Below are 23,443 nucleotides of genomic sequence, written 5' to 3'. Positions count from 1 at the left end.
ACCATGCACTCGGGGTGGATTGTGCTCATCACTCAGCAGAAACTGATATTATCCCTTCATGTTCATCTTGTGTGCTACATTTGGTTGCTTAAGCATTTTGGATGGACTCACGCTGACCTTGCTCATCATAGGAGGTTAATCCTGACCAAGTGCTGGGGTCATGCTGGTTCTGCTCAGGGATGAGAAAAACTCATTTTTCACAAAGGGAGAGGGAGCACTGTGATCAAAATTACAGATTTCTTCTTTCACAGATTATTCAGTTTGCCACGTGTTCAGAGCAAAGCCCATTTTTCTATGTTCAGCTAATTAAAAAGCAAGTTCATTGTGAAATTCAGTTCCTGATCTCAGGCCAAGTTTTTTTGTGGAGTAATAAAGATACAAATTGCCTGTTCAATTTATGGCAACCCTTTCCCTACCTTCAGCTTAAAAACGGATTTAAAATTATGCTTTTCTAGCCATGATTCTTCATAAACCAACAGCTGTTCCCTGTGCTCTGTGAAACTCTCAGAGAACTTATCTTCTTCATGTCTTGTTCCCAGGAAGGGAAGTCTGAACAGAAAAGAATCCAAAGCTGCCTTGGAAGGAGGAAATATGGAAAAATACTTTGTCTGTGTCTATGAGATTTGACTCTGAGCTTTTGTGCCGCAAACACAGACAGCAGTATAATTGCTGACTACATATATTCTTTTTTAATACCCTATTGAGTGTTCATTTTGTGTTAAAATGAACTTTAAATGTCTTTATTTATTTAAAATGAAAATAATCACATTATTTACTTAGGTTATTTAGCTTATATTTATTTTATGTTCCTTATTTTTGGGGTAGGAGCTCTCATACAAAGTTATGATTTTGGAATATCAGCTTTAACTCTCTTTCAAAGGAATTTTTACCCCATGTGAGAAGTTTTATATTTGATCACTTTCTCTTCTCATTTGTGCAGAGTTACGTTCTTGGTATGCATTCCCAGCTGCTGTTGGCAGCTGGAAACAGGTTCTTTTTTTAACAATATATTGCTATATTTAATCCAAATTGGCTGGAAATACCTTGAAAAGGAAAAATAAACTAAAGCTTTTACTGAGAAAGGCTGTCGTTTTTAGAAGAATTCCAAGAGAAACAATAAACTGAACATGAAAATGTATAATTGCCACACAGAAAAGAAAAGGAAAAGAAGAAAGTCTTCAGGAGCAGCAAAAAATTTAGACTCTTTAAGAAAAAGTATCTGTGTGAGCACCTTAATTCCCCACTAATAAAACAACTCTGGTTAGCTTAGAAGTTTGGAGATGGTTGGAAGAGCTAAATGTGGAAAGAAGAATCAAAAGCTGTGGTGATAAACCTTGAACAGTGGCGTTCTTGTGCTAACTCAACATCTAAAAATTATAATGTTAATAAAGAACGTGACTGCACAAATTCCAGGGATTTTAATTACAAATCTATTTTTTATTGGCTCCTTGCCTGTGAACAGGAGGAGGTTGGAGCAGAGGAATTTTGTGTGCTGAATAGAATTCGGGAGCTGTTTATTCTTCGGAGGTAATATTGCCCCAAAGGTTTTTTGTGGCTATTTTTAGGTGCTTGCAGTTCATTTTGGGAGACAGACACTGCATTACAAAAGCAGAATTAATAGAGATATTCTTTAATTTCTTAGTTCATGTGTGGTTTAAGCTGATACCAATTATAACAATTTTATGAGGGTTTTTTTCCTCATCAAACAGAAGCAATTGTTCAGAGGAAGATTAAATCTTGGGCAGGTCCTTTTGCAAAGGAGAAGTTGCTTCCAGGAGTTTCCCCTGAAGAACTTTTGAGTTCCAATGGGGTGAACTGCTGCTTTGGAAATGCAGCACTGAAATGGATGGAATTAAGTCAGTGAGTTGAGGGCAGAATTGCTGCTTTCAGGTGGATGTTTAGAGGCTAAATATAATGTAAGACCTTCCACAGGACAAATTGATTTTAATGGACTTTTACAGTTAGTACTTAGTTGTCTTAATTCCTCTGTTTTGTCACTTTTGGATTCAGGAAAATCTTAAAATGCCTCTGATGCTTCTGTTCCCAGTTTTCCACCTTTATAAAACAGGAATAAAATATTTGCTCATGAGAAACTTTGAATTTTCAGTTGTAAAAGGTGTTTGGGCGCACCTTTTCTTTCCAAACTTTCTTTTCCATATATTCATTAAAGTTTCTGTTTCACTTCAAAAAAAGAGAAACTTTGAACAAGCAAACAGCACTTGAAGGTAACTCAGTGTTACATTTGGCTTTCTGTAAAAACCTCCACTGAAGCTGCTTCCTGATTTCATCAGCTGAAGAGCCAGATTGAATTTTTCTGTGTATTTTTCCCTAATTTCCTGCAGGAGCCACTCCTGCTCAGACTGGTGCCTTTCTCCTTCCTGTGAATGTCTCTGGGTCCACTACCCCTCATCTGGGGATGTTCCCTTTACATCTAAAACCTGGAGATTTAAAATTTGGGACAGATGTTGGCTTGGGAGAATCTTTGGCCATAAACACCCAACCAAAAGGCCTCCTTTCCTCTCTGTCCTCCCCCAAACCACACCACAATTCTCATTATTTTATTTGATGGCAGCATTTTGCTCAGTTTGGGGAATTATGGAGACCATTGCAGAGCTGATCATATGTTCCTTTCTAATGAGTTATTCCATTCTCAGAATTCATTTCTCATATTCATTCCTTTACTCAGTCTTTTATGCCAGCTCTTATATGTCACCTTAAGTCACCTCTCCCACACCCACCAATGGGGCTGGGAGCTCATTGCATTTCACCAAACCCAAATATTTGCCTGGCTATTAATTACAGCCCAATTTGCAATCAGTACACAAATAAAGGCACGAGATATTTCACAGTAAAATAAGGACCTTAAAGAAGCTGCCACTCCTCTGGGGTAATTTATCCTCCAGAAAGGCTGCAGTATGGGGAGAATCCCTGGGCAAGGCCATGGTGCTCATGAGCAATTTGAGCTCTGACCTGAGGGTAGGAACACCCAGGTTTTGTTCTCTCAGGCTTTTCAGTTGTGTGTGTTGTATTTCAGATGCAGGACGTGACTGAGCCTTTATAAATAAAAGGTCATAAAAACGCAGCAGGGAGGCTTCCTTGTGCCCAATCCCATGCAAATTTTTGCATGTGAAAATTTTCATCTTCTATGTAAGGATGCAGTAAACATTTTTGAAATTTTCCTGTGTTCTGTAGGTTTGAATGTCAAGTCTGTGTCCTAAGCATGTGCTCTAGATTTTGAGTCATTCCTGCTTTTATTGTGGTTCTGCCTGTGCTGGGGGAGAAGGATCAAAGAAAAACTGGGTGAGTGGGCCTTTAGTTACATGGACAATTACAGTCCTTACATTTACAATTTCTACAGAAAGTATAAATCCTTACTTCACAGAATGATTAATTATTGAAACATTTTGGAACAGCTCCTACAGCCAATGTGGAACAGTCTGCCAGGAGAATACCTGGAAGCCAGCTGGTACTGGGAGCAATAACCCTGTGGGGAAGCTATTTTGGCCATAAATACTAACTTAGAACTCTGGGTTTATTTTTTTTTTTTTTCTCCAAGACTCACAGATTTTGGTGAAAAGACTGCTTTTGATAAGTTGCTTTTCTGCTGGGAAATTTTAAACCCATCTCAGTTATTTACATGTGCAGATTTACGAATTTTTGTTGGACCGTCAAATTTGTAGGAAGATTTTGGCTGAAGGAGAGCAGAGGTGTCAGAGGCTGTAGGAAGTGTTCTCTGCTTCCTGTGTTCCAGCACCCCATATTTATTGAATCCCAATTAATATCTCTTTGATCTTCTGTGTTCCTTGAAGAATGCCATTGACACCAGCTGCTCAGGGGAGGGGAAAGTTGTAAAAATGTTTCCTTCAGCTGCGTTTTCCATGTCTGGGGACTGAACTTGGTGGTGGTTTTTTTTTTTAATTCCCTGAAAAGCTCTTTTTTAAGCTTTAAAGGAAAAAGAAATGCTGGAAAATTCCAAAGCTTTTTATTTCGTGACTTTTGTGCATTGTCAAAAAGAGGCTGGTGAAGCCTCCAGTGAGGAAAGGTTTCCTCATCAAAATTTTAACACTTAATTACAGTGATTTTCTGCCAGAGGCACTGAGGAGCTCAGAAAACAGTCAGAACCATGGTCAGAAATGGTGAGCTGTGCCTGGGAGCCCTTCTCCTCCCTGGGCTCCTCTCTCAAAGTAAAAGGGTCTGATTGATGCCAGGGACTGCAAAAAGCCCCTCAACATTCAGTGAAAAGGGATTCTGAGCAAGGTGAGGTGGGAAATGACCCTTGTAGGGCTGGTCACAAGGACCAGTGTGGGGACAGAGGGAGAAAAGCTCTGCAGGAGTTGGGGAATGTCTGAAAAATTTCAGCACAGACATACCTTGTAATTTCTGCCCCCATAGGAACTCAGGAATGAGAGGCTGAGCTCCACCATGATCCCAGCAAAGATCAGATGTTGCAGGAAGTGAGGTGGGCTCTTATCCCCATTCCTGTTCTCTGCTCCAAGGCCAGTTCTCATTTGGGGTATGGATAGTAAAAAATGGTCTGAGGCAGAACTTCACTCAGTGGGTTGGAGCAAGGATTTGAATGGGGAAGCCCTTTCTAGGCTCTCTGGCTGGAGGGGAATAGTGTGTCTTGCCTTTTTACCTTAACTTGCTGCAGAAAGAAAAGTGAAGTGAAAAAGAAAAAAGTGAAAATGTGAAAGATGAAAAGTGAAGATGACAGTGATGAATATTTTGCACAGTGGTTAAAGCCTTAAAGAAACTTATCTCCAAAGGGCCAGTTGCATTTTCCAAATTGTAATTTTGAATGGTTTTAGCAAAATACGGATGCCATTTTCACCCCTTAAAATTATTTTTTATAAATTTTTCAATTTTCAATTTTAAGTTTTTAATATTAAACATTTTTCTTCAGCTAGCTGGAAAGGCCATGCCTGTGGCCTGTAATCTGTGTGTTTCCAGCTGTGGTTGTACAGTACTGAAATACCAAGGGAAAGTGTTTTCCTTTTGAAGTGGTGCTAGAAAATTCTCTCTTTGTGTAGCTTTGTTCAGTCACTCCATCACCAGGGCTTCATTTGGCTTTGTTGTGAGGGGTTCTGTAGCATGGCTGGGTTGTAGAAGACGTCCCAGGAGGTTTGGATGGTTTCTCCTATGGGAGAAGGAGGAAATGCACAGCCTCAGGGAAGGTTTTGTGAGGTGCAGAAATGCAGTGCACAGAGCTCAGTGAGTGTTTTGGCATCCATCCCTGTGTGTGCACATCCCATGCAGGGCCGGGGAGAACCCACTGACCTGCTGTGAGGGAAGCTGTAAACACCAGCTTTGGTGTCTTTACAGCTGGGTGGGCTGGATTTCCAGGGTGGTGCTGGGCCAGACTGGGTTTTTCCTTTCCCAAATTAGAGGCTGGACGTGTGGCTGGGAACTCAGCAGAGGCAGGGAGAGGCTCCCAGGGTCTGCACAGGCAGCACCTGGGGAGCAGGACAGGCTCTCCCCAGCCCTGCTCCTCACAAGTCCTGCCCTGAGAGGAACACCCCTCACTCTGAGCTCATGGTCTGGTTTTGGCACCTGCTGTTGCGGTGCTGGCTGTGCCCTGGCACTCAGTGAGCTTTGGAAAGAGACTTTCCCTCCTCACACAATGCTGCCCTGGAGAGGGGATCTGCAGGGCTTGCTGAGAGGTGTGCAAGCAATGCACCCTGCTTGGGATTCAAAAGAAGTGCAGTAATTCAGTCATCTGTGAGGAGGAAAGAGAAAGGTGTGAAATGGTGACGCAAGAAATTGGTGAAGCCACAGCTGTATGTGACTGAGTGCATGTATGAAATGCCTCTGTTGGGTGACATGATCCAGCCACGGCCATTCCCTAGAGCTGCTTTGCAAGCCAGAGTGGTCTGTGTCACCATTGTTTCTTCTGTGGCTGGAGAGAGTAAATCAACAGGAAATAGGATCATTCTGCTGGTTTTTCAAAGGTTTTCTTTCTAGAGTGTGGCAAGCTGCTCAGTGAGGAAGTTTACTCTCTAGTCACGCTAGCTCTCGCTCTGGACTTTCTTCATTTATGCAAGAGATAGTTTTGCCTCATCCAGAGTGATTCATGATTGGCATTCTGGTGTTTGACAGTCAGAGTGTTGGGAGCTCTAAGCCAAAGGCTCCCTGCCTTCCAAGGGAATGGATCCCAGGTTCTGCAGAGACACTTTGGAGCAAGGAGGGAAAGCAGAGAAAGCTCCAAACAGAAAGTATTTGTGTGTGCTTTCCTGTTTATTTGGGAGGATGAACATTGATGCAGGGAGGAGTCAGCTGGAATCTGAGGCATAGTTAGCTTCTACACAGGCCTGTGAGACACGTGGATCTTCCTTCATCCACATTTCCTGCCCAGGTGGACTTCCAGCACCTACCTGGAGCTGGTCCTGGAAATCTGTTCCATAGGCACAAGGCGGAGCAAATGCAGACCATAAAAGCAAGCCCCTCTTTTGCTATAGATTCTAGAATCATCTAGAAACAGGTATTTCTGAAGCTTCCTGGTCTGTTCCAAGGCTGGTTTTCCTGGTTTCATGGATGTGTGTTCAGGCTGCCCAGGGGAAAGATACTAGACAGTCCAAGAGCAGGTGTGTCCTCAGTGAGGGAAAGGCAGGAGATGAGGTGGAGATGGTGGTTTCTGAAGTGTGGACAACAAGGAAGAAGAAGGGGCAGGTGGAACATGACACTCAGAATTGGGTAGTGTCTATGGAAAAATACACCTTTTCAGTTTCTCTCCAAAGCCTTATGGGGCTGGTGCAGTCAGAGGCATTTTTTTTCCCTAAAAAGTTGTCTACTACACTTCTCTTCTGTATCCACTATATAAAAAGGATCCACCTTCACCTGATTTCTAGGAAACTGGCTTGAAGTTTCTGTCTCCTCTGATCAGTCTGTGCTACTTGACAGAGTGTGAATGGCCCTACAGAGAAGTTAACAAAAAATAAAGTAGAAAACTTCCCATCTCATTGCCAGTCTTTCCAGGTTTCTAGACTGGTTAATGCATGACAGCTGCTGGTTTGTCTGCTTGCCTTGGTCCTGCTGTGTCCTGCAGGCAACCTGAGGTCAAAACCATCTGGGTGGGATGAGGTAAACCATCCCAGGAATTATTCAGTCTGAGCCTCGAGTGCCAGGGGGAACGGGCTGTTTGGAAAATATACTTTCCCTGCTAAGAATGAGAAAATGTGGTTTTTCCTTCCCCACTTGGTATTCTGTAATGTGGGCTATTCCTGCCTGGGGCAGAGGTGCAGATGACAGAACGTTTTCCCAGCTGTCCCCTCAGAGTCCAGCCTGTGGTTTGAGGGAGCAGCCACTGCCCCATGTGGAGAAACCCACGGGCACCCAGCCCAGGGCACCACGGCACGTCCACCTGTCCTGCCCATTCCCCCCTTCCCAAAGCAAGGTGTGGCCACAGGGATCCCAGGGAAGGTGCCTTCCTGGGGGGTGATGGTGTGCTGGGCACAGGGAGGCCAACAGTGCTGTCAGTGGGGCACAGTGGAGGCTTTGTTTCTCCTGCTGAATATTTCTTGTGCTGTTTCTCATGAATTGCCCACACCCTGTGCCCACTTGGGATGGCAGTAAACCATCTCAACCCCAAAAATAACCACTGAGATGTTCCTTTTTTCCATTCTCTTCTGCCTCTGTCTCATTTTCATTGCTAAAAGCATCTCCTCTGTGTGTGATTCCTATCTGCTGTACAAATGACTGTACAAATGCATGTTAATCATTGCTAAATTTCTGCACATAAAAGAGGAAGAAATGGGATAGATTTAAATGGCAGACTTCACCCAGAACATGATCTGAAACCAAAATATCTTTCCTGATGGCCTTATTTGCATTTTCCCAGGTCTTTTGTTGCTGGAGCACCAGGGTGGGATGATGTTTGTCCACTGAACATGGGAAATGCTGAACCCTGGCAGGGGAAGGGTATTTCTGAACAGGATTTCCTGGTTGGTTCAGGTTGACCAGGAAGAACTGTGTAGGCTCAGAAAAGCACTAGAAATGGATCAAAATAGGGCAATGCATAAAACATCTTTTATATGTGGAAGTTAAGAAACTGATACTGATACACAAACCTGTTCCATCCCTCTGCCATCCCTTTCCAGAAAAGAGCCTTTTATGACTGAAATGTGGTGACAGATGCCTTTTCCCCTGTCCTATTATTTCAGACGAGCTTCAGAAACACCAAAGTCCAGCTTAGACATCTATTTATATCCTCTAAAGTCTGTCCTTGTGCTGCGCATCCAAAAGGCTGCATCCCCCTGCCCTGTCTGGTCCAGGAGGTGGAACAAAACCAAGAAGCCTCAACAAACACAAAGGTAAATGTAGGAAACTTAGTTACAAGTGTGATTGGCCTCACTCTCTTCTGCAAAGCTGCCTTGCTTCATTTTTTACATTGCTTTATTTTTTGGTGTTTTTTGGTGTTTTTTCGTTTTTTTGAGATTGCCCTTTGTCTGGGCATGAGAAGAGCTGCCAGTGTCTGTTCCAGTGCAGCTCAGCACATTTCTCTTGTCTCAGGCACTTTGGTCCTGGATTGCTGGAGGCTGGACCCTCACCCATCTGGGAGCAGGAGGAGTCTCAGGGGTGCAGAGGGCTATGGGAAGGAGGGTATTTGGACAAGCTCCTCAGGAAAAGGGGAGCAGGCACCCAGTGTAATGGGGGAATAGGAATTCATAGGGAAAGCAGTTTGGCACTGGTGACCATGGGCTCTTCTCACATGGAGGTGTCAAAGCTTCCCTGGAAAGGCCCTCAGCAGCCTGACCCAGCTGTGGAGTGCTCAGAAACATCCCAGTGGGGTCCACCAGGGACTCCTTCTCATTCAGGATGTCCCAGCAGCCACGATGTTTCCATGGATGTCCCTTTGTGCCTCTGTAGTCGAGGAGAATGACCCTGATCATGGCTTTGCATTACTCCAGGGAAATCCACTGCACCCATGGGATTTAGTGAGGTTCCTGGCAGAGCTGCAGCTCTCCATTTACACCATCTATCAAGAGGAGTTTTTGGAGTACCTGTTCCAGCAGGATGCTGAGGATGGCAGATGCCAGCCCGGGACATGAGCAGGTGAGGGATAAGGAAGACACACTCCTGCAGTGCTTCAAAGGCAGCTTGGTTTTTAGTGATTGTGAACCGGCTGCCTTGAACTTTTATGAGTCCATTAGAAGCATAGGGTGAGTTCAGGCTTTGAAGGCAAGTCATCTGGTAAAAATGCCTGTGAGACTAAGGCACAGTAAATAATCCTGCAGCAAAGCATATTATTAATCTATAATGAATTTTTTCTGCTCCTGGTGCTCTTTTTTTTAACATTTCTTAAATGGAAACATTTTGTCTCCTGAGAATTTTGTCTCAGCTGAAGTGCAGTTCTTTACTATTTTATGATTTAGGCATATCAGCATTGATGATTTTTAATAGGCAGACCACATAAAACTAAAAGTATGTTTGTCGGTGCAGCTGATACTTTCAGGAAAAAAAAGGTTTTATAGGTGCTGTGATGAATAATGCAGATGGGTATTTAAATTATAAACCCCAGATACTGAGATTGATGGAAATAACTTTAAAAAGTGAATTTAAGAACTAATAAATGTGCTCACAGGGAATGTGAGGTGGCCTCAGCTGGGGCTCCCTCACCCCTGCCCATGGCCCCAGGCTGCCATTTAAGCTCAGCCATGAAGCTCCAGGCCCAGTTTGAGTTTGATCTCAGCTTTGCAAATTGATTGAGACCCAAACATTCCTGGGTTTCTGGGAAATGGCTGGAAGGAAAAAGGATTATGAAGGCCAGTTGTGGCACTGTCCAACCCCTTCCCTGGCACTGTTGGCTGATTTCCCACATTGCTCCCAAAGCAGCTCCTGGGCAGATTCCTGGAGGTTGGCTGGTGGATAAGGCCCTTTGTATTTGGGGTGCTCAGGATGTGGTGGCTGGGGAATCCTAATGAGCTCTGGCTCTCTTAAAGTGGAGAGGAAGTTGGCAAGAATGAGCAACGTCTGGAGAACTTTGATCACCAAAGAAAAATGGAAAAACAGATGAGTTTATGCACGAATTTTAGAGTTCTTTGAACCAAGAATGTTTTCAATGGATATATGAGATCCTGAGTCCTATAACTACAGTCCTGTTTCTCTACACTATATTTTACAGACTTTACTCTGTAGCCGTAGTTTTAAGTTGTGTTTTATGGGGGACAGACTTCTAGATCCTGGAGAAAAGAAAGGTCTCTGGGAGGGATTAAGGGAATGAGCTGTTCCTTCCTGGCCACAGGCAACAGAGCGAGAAGCTGTGGGTTTAATTTCCAATAGGAAACTCCAGTGCCTGTCTCTGATGGAAGCAAAGCATGGGTCTGAGGGTGTGGTATCTCTGAGGTTTTTATGAATAGGTTGGACCCGCATCTGTCAAATTATTTGGGTCAAACTGATCATGGCTTGGGGTTGTGGGAGAGAGCACGTCGGGACTCCTTGGAGCTGGGTGTCACTGAAGGAATAAGCACCATTCCCTTTCCTTGGGCGTCTTTCCTCACTTCCAACCAGGACAGCTCTTGCCCGCTCCTTGCTCTCTTCCATGCATAAAAATTTGGCAGAGTCCACCCATCTTGGGTATTTTATTTCATCTGTTCTTGCCCCTCATCAGAAACCTTTTTATTAGCAACCACAGACCCTACAATAGAGCATTTCTCTATGATTATGGCTTCAATAGCATAAACTCCCTGGCTTCTAAAAGCAATTTTTAAAAAAAATTTAAAGTGCACAATGTGTTTTTTGAACACTTGAACCAAATCATGGGAATTTATGGGTATGGAGTTCATGGAGAACTCACGCTCCACAACTCCCTGACAGGAGGGTGCAGCCAAATGGGAGTTGGGATCTCCCAAGGCAAAAGGGAGAGGATGAGGGGAAAGGGCCTCAAACTGTGCCACATGACAGTCAGGTTGGACATCAGGAGGAAATTTTTCATGGAAAGGATGGTCAGGCCTTGGCAGGGGCTGCCCAGGGAGGTGTTGGAGTCCCCATCCCTAGAGGTGTCCAAGGAAGGCCTGGATGTGGCACTCAGTGCTCTGGGCTGGGGACACCGTGGGGATTGGGCACAGCTTGGATTCAGTGACCTGGAGAGCTTTTCCAGCCTTACTGATTTTATGGCCCTGTGACTCCCTCACCCTAGGCAAGCCCTAAGGATCTTTGTGAGAACAAAAGAGGCAGTGAACTTCAGAGCCCCCAGCCTGGGGGCCCCATCTGCGTTGAGGGAGTTAGCAAATACCTGCAGACTCAGGTGAGCTTTGTAGATCTGAACACCCTCAGCTTGGCACAAAACTGTTCTCTTAAGGGGAAATGTACCTAGGAGAAAGTTGTCATCCCTTTGGTTTGAGGAAGGCAGAGCAGGGGTGGTTTGGGGAAGGCAGAACAGGAATGTTGTACGTGCAGTGCTGCCTGTGCAGGAACCCTGTGACTGCAGCAGCTCTGGGCTGATGGAGGAAGCATCTGGGGCTGGCCAGTTCCACCCTACAGCTCACCCATGATGCGTTGGGTTGGTTGTGTTGGCAAGGGAGGTGATAAAATAGGGGTTCTCCCTGGATTCCCCTGGCTGAGGGTGCTTCAGTCATGTAGTCACATGTGAGCATCTGTGGGCAAAATGAGTAGGAGAAACTTCCTCTAAAGCTGGCAGCATCCAGCCCTCAGCAGAGAGGCTGAGCTCTAAAACTCATCCTAGAAAACCCATTTTTAAGTCTGCATGCATTCTTTTAAGGGGAAAATAACTAAAAATTAAAGGGAGCTGAGGAAAGCCAGAAACAAAAGTGTGTCTCTTGGAGCTTGAGTCTATGGAAAAAGAAAGGGAAAAGGAGAAAGAAATAAATTACTCTGAAGAGGCACAGATGGAAGCATTGACACAAGTGTGCTTTGGTTTCAGCAGGGCTGTAATTTGAGCAAAGAACAGAGCTGGGAAAGTTGGACTAACCCTGAAGTCTGGAAGAGCAGCACCTTCCTGTGACTGCTTATTCTTATTGTCAAAATGGACCCAAGACAAGCTGACTTTCCTCAGCTGACTTCTCCCCCAAACAGTGCTGGAATAGAGTTTTTCTGGCCATGGATAATTTCTCTTTTTTGGCTCTTTGCATGATACTTTAATTTCCTTTCTTTCCCTGGAGAGGAAAGCAGTGAAAGACTGTGAAATACAATACAGCTCTCAGCTTAACTGATGATCCCAACATGGATTGTAATGATTCAAGCACTAGCAATTATTTTATACAATTAACCCATTCAGTTAATTATTCAGAGCAAAATTAGAACATGACTTTGCTGTCTGTTCAGTGACACAATTTCCCAGTTACTATCCAGAGCTTTGTACGTGCTCAGATGTGAAATCTCAGTCTTGGCCACCTGGCAGATTGGAGCTGGCGTGGGCTGAGAACCTGAGTCAGCAGCACTTTGGGGGCTGATGTGCTAAATACAGACAAAACTGAGTGCAGTGGGCTTGCTCTCCGTGTGGAGCTGTGTGTTTGCCCCAGCTGCACCCAGGGTGGGGCAGGAGCTGCCAGTGCTCTCCCTGTGATTCCCAGAGTGATCCATCCTGGATCCCATACACGGTTCTGCCTTTCTCAGTGTCGTGGCCTGGGCTCAGCTCTCAGCTGCTGCTTCCTGGTGACACATATCCAAAAATGTGAGGTGTCCTCACACCCAAAAATCCTGATGGATAGCTCAGGAGGGAAGGGATAGTTGTAAGCCATGCAAGAAGAGTTTTAATCCTAGTTTTCTACACATGGCACTGCAGTTCATCCCCTCACTGCTGGGAATCAGCCTTTAACATGGGAAAATCACCCTCCTTTTGTGTCAGCATGCAGGACAGGCTCAGTGTGCTCAACAGGCCCCAGCAGCATTTCCTACCACAGACATGAAACTTGGCAGTGGGTCCCAAAGGAACTGAAAGAAGGAACTCTGTCACTTCTCACTAGAGACTTGCTTTCATCTCCTGGGAGGCCTCGTCTAAAGCAGGCAGTGGCTAAAACAAAAAACAAGCTCTAGTGTCTTCTTGGTGCTCTGTTAAATCCATTGCACAGAAAAAACTCAGTTTCATAATGAAGTGAAGTGATCCCTCGCATCTCCTCAAGCAGTGGTGCCAGAGGAGTCCCTGGCTGAGCTGGAGCTCCTCATCCACTTGCACATCTAAGTGTCCATAAGATTAGAAACTCGGCCCTTCTCTCCCATGCAAACCTTGAGCCCTTTGGAAAATACATTATTTTCAAATACAGACTAAGAAATAATAAAACTTCCTCCCCAAGCTGTTCCTCTTCTTTTTAATTTTGAAGAGGATACTCAGTTGTGAACCCTTGGAGCCCTGTGCTGGGCTTAGAGCAGTTCACTGAGATTAACCACTTACAGTTGGATTCAAAATAGGATGCTTTGATAACTGACACAATGAGGACAATACTGAACCCTTATCACCATTGACTGGACCAGGAATTGAGAGGAAATTATTCAACCAGCTTTAGTCCTGAAAAGCTCCTGCTTCTCCAGGAGCTTTTTGATCAGAGGAAAGTGATGGTGGATCCTGTGTAGCCCAGCTTGTATATTTAGGTGATTTTAACAGATGTGATAATTGCAGAATTGAGTAAATTTTATGCATCCTAGAGATCTTAATCTGGAATCATTGAGATGGCCAATACTGCTGGAAATCAACCACACAGCTTGTGCATGCTTGTGCATTTGGTATTTGCCTCAGAAATCTTGAGGATGATTAATCCACCTCTGGTAACCAGCACGTGGCACAAATGGAATTAGCCCTGGATTTTGAACAGGCTATTCAGTGATGCTGGAATGCCAATATCTGTACATCAGCACATCTACTGCAGCCTTAAGAGGGGCAAGACTTCACAGGTTTGGGGTGAGATCATGATTGGAGAGAATGAATTTAGTCTATATTTAGCCATCTGAGAGTCTTGTCTAAACGGGGCTGGTACCACACATCACGAACATCTGTCAGTGTGTGGGGTGACTCACCTGGGAGCACATCCATCCCTCATCTACAGCCCAGGGATGGAGCCTGGCTGACCAAACTGCTGAAATTTGGCACTGATAAGGTCTGGGGAGCTGACTCACACCCACATTATTTGCTGAGTACGTTTCTTCCACATGTTTGGTACCTCCAGGTGCCACTTCTGCTGCCAGGGAGTTAATCTGAGGTCTCTGCAAAGCCTCTCTCAGGCAGTGGTTACAGAGCTGCACTTTTAATGATTTAAGGCAGCCTGGAATAATTAAACTTGGATCACTGGAACAAAAACATCTGTTTTGACCAGGGCTTGAACTTCTTCTCTTTCTCCCTGCAGAAATCCCTCTCCCTGTCTGTGGGGATCCTCCAGGAAAGGAGCTCAGTGCTTTTAATTCCAGACTGGTGGATGCCCTGTGCTTTTTGCCTCTCTGGCCAGGAGACATGCAGGGGAGCAGCTGGCTTGGGATGGCTCTGTTTGAAACTGCAGGAAGAAAGGGGAAAGGGACAGTAGGAAAAGCACATGTTGAATATCCAGGGAGATGCTAGGAATGCATTTCCCATGTGTGTGGGAAACAGGGACACAGACTTCTCTCATTTCACATGTGGGCTGGAACTCCAGAGTCAGGCTCAACATCTGACTCTGAGCCCTTCCTCCTCTGTGGGCTCAGGGTGACTCTGCGGTGGTTTAAATGAACTCTCTCTTCTCCCTACCACTTAAGCTGCTTTTTAATTAACTTTCTCAGCAGGAAGCACTGCTCGGAGCACACAGCTAGCCCAAGGTGCTTTGTGTTTAATGGTTTCAAGTGCAGGCACATAAATTCATTATTAATTATTAATAATGAATTAATAGCAAATTAATGATTTCCTGCTGCTCTGACCCTTCCTCATGCCAGCTGTGGCCAGTGGAGAGTGTCCCTGCACCACTCTGGGATGATGCTCCTGTGGGATGCTGTAGGGAAGCCCCACATGCAGCTCACACCACCAGCTCTGTTCCATTCTATAGCTCTGCATTCCCAGCATGTGGATCACACCTCTGGAAGCTCCCTGGATGTGTGTTGTAGCTATAGTCTGCAATCACAGGCTAGAAATAAAAATGGAAGGAGTTTTTATGGGGAAAAATACGGAGTTTCAGGTGCTTTTGGTGGGGCTGTGGGAGTGAGGGAAGGTCCTTTTTCAATCTGACAGGGATGCAGGGACTGTCTCACGTGACTCTGCAAATCCCTGGTAGCTGGGAAGCAAAGCCATTGAATTACCACCAAATCAGTAAATCTGAACTTTGTAAGGTTGCTACAGCTTGGGTTTCTATAGTGATTGTCTTTTTGATAGTGTTTGGACAGGTTTTCCTGTGTTCTCAGACCCCAAAGCTTCTGCACCTATACAAGAAAAACAGCTTGTTTCTATAGTCCATCTCTAGATCACATTGAGGCAGCCTCAACAGTTTGAAGCTTTTTGGTTTTTTACTTTTCCTTTGTGTGCTTTTTAAAGTCAGGTTGAGTGGGTTGGATTCCTCTGTCCTGGTAGCTACAGAAAACAAAAGTAAAATCTATTTCTGGATCTACCCAGGTCAGCTCCTGTTGCACAAGCTTGTTTTGGTCCACAATTATATCTAAGTACTCACTTTAAAATTAACCCAAAACCACAAATAAAGGCAGACTCCATAACTTCTAACTTCAGCTGGGGGGAAGGGGTGTAGAATCCCCCAAGTAAAACAGAAACTTAAAGTATAACAGTTTGAAACACTGAAGTGCATTTCCAGCTCCCAAATTTTCTCTTCTGCGTATGTTATTAAGGTACTTAATTTGACGAGCACTGCAAAATAGTTTCCTCCTTCTGTGTGCTGCATATTTCATGAACTTTCAGTTTTCTTTTGTCTGAACTCTTCTGTATAAAGTTAGGGATGTCAGGGAAATATAAAATGGCAAATGGTGCTTGACCTCAGATTTTTCTAGGAGAGGAAGCTGATTTATTTGTCTGAAATTATTATTAGGCTAGCTGGAAATATTTAAGAAGAAATTGTGGATTTAAAAAAATATCCTCTTCCAGTTATCTTAAATAATTGTAAATTTCTCATGTTCCTTGTGCCTGTTTCAGCATCTTTCTTGCTCCTCTATCCCCCATTATTTTACCCCTTGGTTTAATTGGTAAAATCACTCTCAGAAAACAGAAGATGTCAGCACTATAGTAGAAAAAAGTGGTTTCATTAAGAAAAACCCCAAACTTCTATTTTGCAACAAGACAATCCTAAAACTGTTACATGTGATGGAAAATTTTTAGAAGGAGATGACCTGTAATTTTCCTCCCTGCTGTTTTCTTATTGTCACATTGAAGTTGAGACCTTAAATAATTTGTACATAGTTTTATAATTACTTGTTTCCAGAGCTCTCTAAAATCCCGGGAAGAGGAAAGTAGAGATACAGCACTGACCACGCTGCAAAATTGGGTTTTGATGTTGGCTTTTGGCATGGTTTAGCTGTACTGGATTGAAGTTATGCTTGTGGGTGTAAAATGTAAGATCATCTATGAGAACAAATATTTTTTGACCTGGGTTACATCACTTCTTGGTCAGATTTGCATCCATCCAGCTTGTTAAATAAATACAGGTGAGAAGCTTAACCCTGCCCTGAGTTACAGAAGGAAAGGTGACAGGTAAATAAAGGAGGTTATAGTTCACACTGGTTTGCTGCTTTCCCATGACAGATTTGAGGTCATATTAAGGAGCATTTTAGCTCCTGCTGGCACCTAGGGTTATTCCATATATGTATTTTTTATTCAAATACATGATGAAGAGTGAAGCAAATCTTTCTCTTTCACTTTTCTGAGGGTAGGCAGATCTTAATGCTCCATAAATTTCAGTGCCTGTGAGTCAGACATAGTTAGATACAGCAGGAATGTTACACACAGCTTTCTAATCAATTGTTTCATTAAGAAAAAAAGTTAATCCTTTGTCTGTTTGTTTCTTTGGGGTTTTCTTTAAATTTCCTGGGGCTTTTGCATGTTTTCCTTAGTGTCAGAGTTCTGGGTTATGTTTTAAAAAGTTTGTATCTTCTGAGAGGATTTGAGAAGAAACCACATCCTGTTTTCTCTTCTTTCTTATCCATCAGAAATACAAGTTGGGCTGCTCCCAGCTGCTTTTTTGCATTCTGCAGAGCGGTTCAACATAGATTTCCTATTGCAGGGCATGCAGCTCCCTCCTCTCTGATTTTGGTTTTCATTCAGCACAAGGCAGCTGTGGAAACAAACCCTTTTATCTAGATCTTCAGAAGTGGCATGTTCACTTTCAGATTTGGAAGAAAACCTAGAAAATTTTTGAAGATTGCAGTTGAAGAAAGAAGGAAGGCATCCAGTATAATCCCAACCAAAGAAATCCGTAATGGAGACATGATGTTGAGCTCCTCATACCCAAAATAATTCAGGAAAATATGTCAGTTCTGAAGGACTCATGGCTAAAGCAGACAGGGTTTTGGTATAAAACCTGGTTACCTGCCCTTGGGAGGGGGAACCACTGGGAATCCCAGTGATCAGAGCAGGTTTTGGGAAAGCTGTCCTGGTGATGACTGGGAGGCTGGGAACCATCCTGCCTTCCAGTCTGACCAGCTGGGTATGCAGTTCTTAGAAGAGAGCCAGAACTGGGCCAGTCAGGGTGTCCAGCTGCCAGAAGAGAGCTTGTGATGGTGCCTGAAAATAATTGTGTGGTCTTGTTCCCATCTATGGCTTTCCAAGACCAGGGATCAGACAGCCCCTGGAATTTTGGTGCAGGAAGCTTTGTATGGATTTGGAGGGTGTATGACCAGTCAGTATCCATGCAGGTGTGACAACTGTTTCATGTCCCATGAGCCTTTTCCATGCTTTCCCTAGATGGCGTTGTGGATTTGAGGCTTTTCCAGGCTGTGCCAGGAAGGACCACTCAGAGATGGGATCTTTTGACCTTTCCTCTTTTGCATTTTCAGCATCCCAGAAGCCATTTTGAGTCACTGTGTAAATCCAGGACAGGTTGAACAATGCAGGGCTGAGGAGGTGCCCTTGGGACAGCTGGACAATCCTGTCTGGATTAACAGCTGGATGTCTGAGAAGCACTGGAATCTTTCCCTCAGCACACACAGCTCATAGAGTATGTGAATCAAATCACATAATTGGACAGGTCTGCAGGGTTCCATTGCTCTGGCCACTGAGAAATTGAGTCATCCTCCTGATATTTATGGTATCTCTTTCAAGCACAATGGGAGATGCTGGTGTCTGCAGCTGGAGGATGGGAGTTGCAGGGTAAATCTCAAGGGTGAGTGTGGTCCCTGCACTTGATCATTCTAACCCCAAACCAACACTGTGAAAGGGAGGTCAGGATTTCAGCTGCTCAGTCTCATTGAGAAAAATTATTGACCATGAATTCCACTCAGAGCAGTCTGGGTCTGCAAATACTTTTACAATAAATATTGGGGTTTTTCCAGATGTGTCCATACTTTCATGTTAGACCTTTACAATGAAGGACTGAATTGAAAAGATTCTTTTAAAATAATTACTAATAGTCAACTAGACCTAAGTGAATAAAAATCCTTGCTCTACAAATAAGTGCAATGAAAGATAAATTAATTGGTAGCTGCTGGTTATAGAAGCAGGAAAAAAAGAAGTTTTTTCTCTTCTCTGAGAGGGTAAAAATGAGTAGAAATAGGTCTGATCTGTAAGAACACCTGCTTGAGGAGCTGAGGCTGTTTCAGATGTACAGTGATAAAAGCAGACAGCCCAGATTGCTGGTGGGTTTAGAAAGTAAAAGTTATGAAAATGTAACTTTCCTCCTCCCATGCTTCCAGTCCTGAAAGGAAGATGAATGTCTGGTCCGGGAGGTGCAAAAACCTGTGCTGCACTTATCATGGAGGACTGGCACTGCAATGGTCCCATTCCAGAGTTAAATTTCTTTCCATATTGTGCTTCATAAAGATGTAAATGCTCTTTTGCTTCGACTAGTTCATATTCTCTAACTTTGCCTTCAAACTCCCTATTTGAAGCTGTTTCAAACTGAAGAGGGAACCCAAAGATCATTCATTTGTTTACTAGCTTTCTTCCCCAGCCACTGTAGTGTCAGAAATGGGGGGCTGTGGATGGTTGAAATCCATATTTGGCTGTTAATTTTTGAGCTAAACTCTTATTTAATGTGTTTACTGGGTGGTCACTTGATGTGTGTATTTGAGTGCACTCACTACTCAGATTGTAGGTTAAAATCCTACTTGTCAGAGATCACAGCCAAAAAACTCTAAAAACCCACAATGATTCAACATATCATAGAATGCAGACTAGTTTGAGTTGGAAAGGATCTAAAGACTCATACAATGACACCTTCCACTATCCCAGGTTTCTCCAAGCTCTGTCCAACCTGTCCTTGGACACTTCCAGGGATCCAGGGGCAATCACAGCTTCTCTGGGCACTCTGTGGGCCTCCCCACCCTCACAGGGAACAAACCCCTCCCAATTTCCCATCTAACCCTGCCTTCTGGCAGTGGGAATTTCTCCTTGTCCTGTCACTAAGGTCTTCCTGGACTCTTCTCCTGCCTGGACACCCTCAGTTCTCCAGCCTAGCTTCAGAGCAGAGGGGCTCCAGCCCTCAGATCACATCTTGATTTTGAAAAGTTCTCAATCTAGTTTTTAATCTGAAGTTACCAGGAGGGCAGCAGCCCAAACAACACACCACAGCATAATTTCTGTTTCAGAGTTCAGCCTCAGAGAAGATTTTAAAGACCTTTCTTATAAAGGGATCTTCTTATTGGAAAAATTTGCATGAACTGTGGCAGCTCCCAACAATTAGACAGTGGTTTTCCCCTTCTCCTTGACAACACATCATCCCAAGGTGTATCCATGCCCCCACCATGGTATTTACAGCAGACTTCCAGGAACTTGGGGTTACACTTGGTGATTGTGACATCAGTATCTTACATGAGGTTTTCTGGTGATGGTCATGTGCAAGAATTTTTCTCCTTGTGAAAAGTGTTTGCAAATTAGGGAAAAAAGGGTGGAACTTCATGTTCCCAGCAAGGGTTGTTCCTGTGCTGCCCATACAAGGGGATGAGTAGTCTGGAGATTCCCGTTCCCAGTGGGAGAGGAAGGGGAGCAACTCATCTCCTCTTGGTAACTTCCACTGAGCCAGTGCCAAAGGCTTCCTGTTGATTGATGCACAGAAAGCACCACTTCAGCTGCATCAGCCTTCGGGGTATGATTCTCCGAAGCATGGAAGATTTCCAGGATGCATCCAGGGTCTCAGCACAGCAGCTCCTGCTGTGGCCAGCGGGGCCATAGGGTCACTGCCTGTCCAGCTCAGCCATGCCAGAGATGTCCAGCAGGTTTGCCCTTGAGACATGCTTTACCTTGGTGATGTCTCAACCACAAGGTAAAGGAGATTTTTCTGGGAAGTCCCACCCACCAAATAACCTTTGTAACATGTCTTGGTGTTCACTTTTCCAGGAAATATGTCATAATTTCAACTTTAAGGGTTCTGTGGGAGGTTGATCTGAGGATTTGTGTGAAAACCAGATCTCCAGGTGAGTCTCCCTATGTTCCATGTTAGTCTGTGGCTTTTTCTGCCAGGATCCATCTAGGACACCCTTCTGGAGGCCTCTCTGTTTGTTAGACATGGATGCTGTGACATGGACCATATGTAAATCAGATTCACAGTCGTGGAATAACAGAATATCCTGAGAGGAAAGGGACCCACCAGGATCATGGATCCAGCTCCTGTCCCTGCCCAGACACCCCAACAATCCCACCCTGTGCATCCCTGGGAGCTTTGTCCAAACCTTCCTGGAGCTCTGGCAGCCTTGGGGCTGTGCCCATTCCCTGGGGAGCCTGGGCAGTGCCAGCACCCTCTGGGGAAGAACCTTTCCCTGAGCTCCAACCTAAACCTCCCTGGCACAGCTGCAGCCATTCCCTGGGTCCTGTCCCTGTCCCAGGGAGGAGCTGCAGCCCCCAGTGAGCTCAGCCCTGTCTCCTCTCTCCAGTCTGATTGGTGTTGGTGACAGTGCTGCTCCTTCTGCCTCACCATGGTGCTCCCTGCCCAGCCCAGCCTGACAGCCCCCACACTCCTGACCCCTCTGCCCACACAGCATGTTAAAGTGAATGTAAACAGCTGCTTTCTCCCCTCACTGGGAGTCAGCAAGGCTTGGAAGACCCAGGCAGCCCAGGAAGTGCCCCTGTGGGTGTGCAGGCACAGAGCAGTGCTTGGCGGGTCAGTGATTGTGCACTGGCAATGTGTGCAAGGTTCGGATGTCTTGCATCAGCCCCTTGGCTGGCTAGAAAAACCCTCTCCAGGAAACTCAGGGCTTCCCCCTTTTCCTGGTCACTGCTCTCATGCAGCCAGTCTGTCCAGGAACTGTTTATATTTCCCCGAATAATAAAAATACTACCTTTAACTCCTGTTTGAAGAGAGCAGGGATGATGAGCTTCCGCTCTTCTTCTAAAATCCCACTAAAATTTGCATCAGCTGTGTGGTTTGGGGAAGCTTTCCCTTGCCTGTCCCACAGCCCCAGACACGGGAAATGGGCAGATATTTGCTGTTGCTTCCTATAACCTGTTGGATTAAGAGAATATGTGAACTCTGTGCAATGGCAAAGGGGATATAACATAAGGGGAGGGCTGGTTGGCTCTTTTATATCAAACCCTCTTGGTCATCTAGCGATTTCCCTTCAGAGGGCTGGTTGGCTCCTTTATATCCAGATTCACAGTGGGGGATATTTAAAAGTTGTCCCTAACTTGCATTAAGAAACAGAGAAGATTTTCATAATAAAACCAGCCTATTCTGATTCTTTGTATATCAAGTATTAGAAAAATTTAAGTGACACAGCCTTGGTCAAACATTACTGTATTTGTCGAGCACCAGCAAACAGGTACAAAAACTGCTCAAAAGATCCAAATCACTCGCATTTCCCTGCACTGACTGCTGTGGCTCAGGACAGAGCCAGAGGAAATGGTTTATTGTACTTTTACTGGTGTGTAGAACTCGCTGTGCAAGTTCAACACTTGATATGAATAACTTGATTGAAATGCAGATATTAGGGAAGGAGAACCTTTAATGCCTCTAGGAACAACCTTATCCACTGACCTTATTAAGTCATATGAAGGGAGAGATTTGGATGGAGTTTATGAAATCCTTCCATCTTATCAAAGTCTCAGAAAAGCCAAATAAGTGCAATTGCCGGGTTCAGAACAGTGAGTTCATCAACAAGGAAACGCTTCCAACACTTCATAGAAAGGATCTGAGTGGAAAGGCAAAGTGAGGGGTGTGATACAAACCAGTTCAGTGAATAGCTTGTTCTCCTGAGTAACTTGAGCTTGATAACAACCCCATGTGGGCTTGATATGAGAGCTCGTGAGCCGTGGTGGAGCTGGAATCAGGTTTCATCAAGTTCTGCTGGTCTGTCTGTTCTGAGCCTGTAACCTCACTCAAGGGAGCTTTTCCTAGCAAAGAAAAAGGATGCAAGAGTTTCTGGGCCCTCACGATACTTGTGGGTGTAGTGTGGGCAGTCACAAAATGTGTCTGCAGTGGTTGAAGGAACTCAGCAAGTGCAAACATTTTCCAACACTTGCTGGAGGCAACCTGATTGTCTGGTGTCTCAGACAACCATGTCACTCTTCGGGGCAGATTTCTCCAGCCTTTGCTTGTTTTGGTCAAAAATACCTCTGCTATTTGCTGCTGAGGTGGATCATATGAACTTTCCACACAGACATTGCTGCAGGAATCCAGTGACTGCAATTCCTTCCCTCTCTTGCTGCTGTCAGGGATCTACATACAGGTGCCAGAGTTTAGCATGGTGGGGAGAAAATGAGGATTCCTCAAGCATTGAAACAAAATATTTACTTTTCTCTCCATGGATTTAGCTATTGCAAAGCCAATGTCTATCAGCAAATCATGATGGCTAAAGGAGCAGAGCAACCTGGAAGTTATCATTGGACCTGTTGAGACCAGGTAATGTCCCTGCCATGGGACCTTTGGAAATGGTCAACATGGGGTTGCTCCTTCTACTCTTAGAGACCAGAGGAATTTTTTGGATGGCAGTTTCAGCTTTTTTTTTTTCTCCATGGGCTTTAAGGTTTTCCCAGATCCTGTTAATGTACAAAGCTAGTTATAGCAATGGAAATGTGAGTTACTGTTTGGATTGGAGATGAAAAGCAAGATCTGACCTTTTTACAGCTATTTTTCCCTGAATTGCACAGAAAATGGATGCACAATTAACAGACCACTAACAACTGTGTGACCAGCCCTGGGTATTGCAGCATAGGTTAACACATCCAACCAGTGACCACGTTTGGTCATGGGATAGGGCTGTAAATCCACGAAAACTGGGGTTTCATTCGTGGAAGCTGAAAGGATGGACGGTGCGTAACTCCTTGTAACTCACCGGTTGTGTAAGTGTGAGGAAGCTGCTGGTGTGATCAGCCTGAGGATCCTGCTCCTGGATCATATATCCTGCAGGGAAATGGCTTTGCATAAGTGCAGGAAGTCAGTTGTGTCAAAGA

The sequence above is a fragment of the Melospiza georgiana genome, chromosome 9 (assembly GCF_028018845.1).
Source record: "Melospiza georgiana isolate bMelGeo1 chromosome 9, bMelGeo1.pri, whole genome shotgun sequence".
Taxonomy (NCBI): Eukaryota; Metazoa; Chordata; class Aves; order Passeriformes; family Passerellidae; genus Melospiza; species Melospiza georgiana.
The sequence above is the reverse complement of the archived record's forward strand: the minus strand, read 5'-3'. Positions refer to the sequence as shown.